General features: G+C 41.1%; 1 non-coding gene across 1 annotated transcript; it reads left to right on the forward strand.

Annotated features, from left to right (window-relative positions):
- The first annotated feature begins 2,811 nt into the window (after positions 1-2,811).
- On the forward strand, positions 2,812-2,883 carry TRNAQ-CUG (transfer RNA glutamine (anticodon CUG)). Its single transcript has one exon. It is a non-coding gene; the product is annotated as a tRNA-Gln (tRNA).
- Positions 2,884-3,936: the final 1,053 nt, after the last annotated feature.

A 3,936-nucleotide genomic window follows, 5' to 3' on the forward strand; every position in this document is an offset into this window, starting at 1 on the left:
ATTTTCTGTGTGATTGTATTGTCATTTTGATATACAGTTAAATTTAACTGGTTCCACTTTTACCAATTGTAGTGTTTTCTTTTTCTTCTTTTTTTGAAAATGTAAAACATCACATCATTTAAAAATCAAAACTATATAAAAAAAGATAATATTTAGCAAAGCCTCACCATCACTTCTATAGCTTAAACCACATTCCCTAGAAGAAAACATTTTTGTTACCTTCTGGCTTAACCTTCCTGAAAAATAAGCATGTATTAATAATAAGTACAAATATATCTATCCTCTCCTTTCTTAAAGAAAAGGTAGAATACTGTATACTTTTTTTGCACTTCTTGTTTTGCTTTTTTTTTTTTTCACATAAACAATTTTTCCTAGCAATAACTCAACAGCAGTCCATAGAGATCCTCACATTTTGGCCACATAGAACTCCATTTTGTGTCTGCATGACCAGGTCATTCTTTAATGTCTTATATGCAGTCTAACCATTTTGAAATCATTAGCCCAAGTGATCAAACTCGCTTTTCAAAGGTACAAACTAGCCTTAGGAAGAAGAAAGGGAATTTTGTAAGGTATTTAAACTATGTATATAATTTAAATACAAAGTTTACATCTATTATACAGGTATTTAGTGTTGTGCTGTTTTGTGTACATAAATGAAATAATGAGACAATACGGTAAGGCAACTTGGATACACATGGCCTGTGACACAACAATGAGTGCCTCTGGATACATTGATATATTTACATGTAGGAAAAGCTCAAATCAATTCCCACTTCTCTAACTCCAAATATTTATTTATCAACCCAAATCTACCTACTATCAATTCAATTCTGTTCCACTTTTGTTCTGACACCAGGTACACATGCAGCATCTTCCTCTGACTCTGAGCACCTGGAGCTAGAGCAGACCTCACAAGTAAAGGGCACAGATACCAGCTGCAACTTTGGGAGTCCTCGTGACCCACTCACTTCTGACCAGCTGGCTACATATTCAGAAGTTCCCTCTACCCCTTCAGAATGCCAGCCATAAGCTGGGAGGAGCTCATTCCCCTCACTTCTGACCTGCTGGCTCAGGTTTGATAATTCACTGGAATGACTCACAGAATTCACAGAAAGTCCTATACTTATAATTACAGTTTTATAGCAAAAAAGATACAAAAGAGGAGACACATAGGGCAAGGACTGGGAAGGTTCTGAATGTGGAGAGTCGTTGTCTCAAAAAGGGCTACACTACCCTTGCATGTGCATAGATGTCTCTCACCAATCAGGAAGCCCATGGAGCATCTGCGTCCAAAGCCTTTTTCTAAGCCTCATTACTTAGGCATGCTTGAATGAATTTTTTCCCCCGTTCTCCGCACTTCCCTGCCCCAGGCTGGCTGATATCAGGAGTTCCTCTTTCTAGCTTTGCCAGCCCCAATTTGAGTCACCTTATTAGAATAAACCCTCAAGTGTGGTCTGGAGGCCTACAGAAAACAAAGGCATCTCAATTACTCAGCAAATTCCAAGCATTTAGAGTTATCTCAAGGAGCACTGGAGAAACAGTGGGTAAGTGCTGGGCTTCTAACCAAAAGCTTGATAGTTTGAACCCACCAACCCCTCTAAGGGAGAAAGATGTAGCAATCGGTGTGGGTGAAGAGTTACATCCTTGGAAGCCCTGTTGGGCTGTTCTACCCTGTCCTATAGGGTTACTAGGAGTCAGAATCAATCTGACAGAAAAGGGTTTAATTTTTTTGTTTGTTTTTATTTTGGTTTTGGTTTTGGTTTTGGTTTAGAGTTATCTCCAAGAAACTAAGGGCAAAGACTCACTTCTTTGGAAGAAGTTAAATCTTTACTGCACTTATAAAAAACAAAAAACTGTGAGGTTTCTGAGTCATGATATATTGAGAAATTGGAATGTAATGGATGTGGCCAAGCTCTCAGAAAACAGACTGCAGCTGTATGTATAGGTGACAGAGCCCTGTCTGGTAGCCTCAACAGCATGTGGTCAATTTTGAGTCACAGCAGATGAGGTTAGTCTGGTTTGTTTGAGTGTAGAAATGTTAAACAAGGTTGTTTTTTTTTTGTTGTTGTATATCTAACAAATATGTTTGTTGTAAGAAAAACTTATCAAAAAAGAAATGTATAAAGAAGAAAATGAGAGTTCTCCTGCCTACCAAACCCACTCCTCAGATAAAACACTGCTGAGACACCTTTCTATATTGCACGTAGGAAGCTGTGGTGGCTTTGGAGAGTAATAGGTGCTGTTTGGACAAGCCGCCCAGGAAGTCCCAAGTCCTGCCCTGACAATCATCTGCCCTCCCTGGGCAATGAGAAATGGGTGAAGGCAGAGAAAAGGAAAATAACACTGTTTGCAGAAATTTCACCTTCGGACAGGGAACTCTGGTAAATGAGGCCAAGTATGTGATTTATGACAGAGGCTTAAAGAGCTGTGCCATTGCCCTAAACCCAAAGTGGATTTTACCTCAATTTCCTGAGATGCAAATGAAATGATAGAAGTCAATAAAAAGGGAGGTGCAGAAAGAAAGCAAGGTGGATGGATCCGCTCAAACAGGTCAACGATCCTCAAGTCCTGTCTGACTGAGGACTGCCTTGAGATTAGTCCTGGAAACTATGCATGCTAAATGAGTATTCACACACCTCTACTGAGATGCTCATACAGGGTCCCTGTGATTCGGAATCCATTGGATGGCAAGAGGTTTTCTCTTTTTTTTTTTTTCTTTTATTGAAATGATCATAGATAGGAGTCAGAATCGACTCGGTGTGCAGTTGATTTGGGGATTAGTACTGCAATATAGATACAAAGTTTCACGGTGGTTCCATGGTGTAACGGTGAGCACTCTGGACTCTGAATCCAGCAATCCGAGTTCAAGTCTCGGTGGAACCTTAGTATTTACCCTAGATGAAGGATTTAAAAAAAAAAAAATTCCTTAGATTGTGAATGAAACTTGTTACTCCCCTTCCCTCGTCCTGCCTCTGATCTTCATTTAGGAGCTAGGAAGGTTTAGGGCCCGGAGGCAAGAAGTGTGACTGCTCCAGATCCCTGCTCCTCCTGGCCTTTTCCACCTCGGCTGGTCCCCTTTTCCTCTCATCTCCTCCTCAGCAACTGACGTCCCAGAAACCCACAGAAAATAGCTGAGGAAGGAGGACAGACTGGAAAGAACAGAGAAGAGAATAGGAAAGAAAAAGGGGGGAAGTAGGGGGTGGAAGGCAGGGGGGCTGGGCGTTCACAGCAGTGGTGTCAGTTGCTGGGTGTGGACCACCGTGGCTCCTCACTCAGGATCGCTCCCATACCTTCCTGTCCCACCCGAGAACCCGGTTCCACCGATAAACCTCAAAGCTGCTTGCCTGGCATTTGTCCTTGCAAAGTTTCCTTTCCCTGTGTGGAGGGGTGAAGTGGATTAAGTTGGTTGGCACGTAAGGGAAGCCAAGTGAAGTGCCTTGTGGGCTCCCTTGGTATTGAACAGCAGGTGGTACACCCATCCACCCAAATGCACAGCACTTTTCCCCTTGCAGGGTGTCTGCAGGGCCTGGAGTGAAAACTGGTAAATCATGGCATAGCAATGTTTCTTTAGAGAGAGAGAGAGCCACCTAATTGGTTATATGGGTTGAAAGTGGTTATCTCTGGAGAACAGGAAATGTAGAAAGGGATCAGGACACTTCTGTTTTTCATAACAAACTATTGGGCATATAGTACTTAGATAAAAATACATACAAAATAAAAATAATTTCTTTGTTACGTAGAATGTTTTTTATTTGAATTGAAATTTTGATGTACTCCTATGTATCACTCTTTAAAGATCCTGGGGTTTGTGTCACATTCTACAATCCTTTCACTGTAAGATTATAAAAATGTTATTGGGGCAATTTTGAAGCAAACAAGCAACCATTATCCCCCTTTTCATGAGCTGAGCAGATGGACTAATAGACTTGAAGATCC

Source organism: Loxodonta africana, chromosome 3 (assembly GCF_030014295.1).
Source record: "Loxodonta africana isolate mLoxAfr1 chromosome 3, mLoxAfr1.hap2, whole genome shotgun sequence".
Taxonomy (NCBI): domain Eukaryota; kingdom Metazoa; phylum Chordata; class Mammalia; order Proboscidea; family Elephantidae; genus Loxodonta; species Loxodonta africana.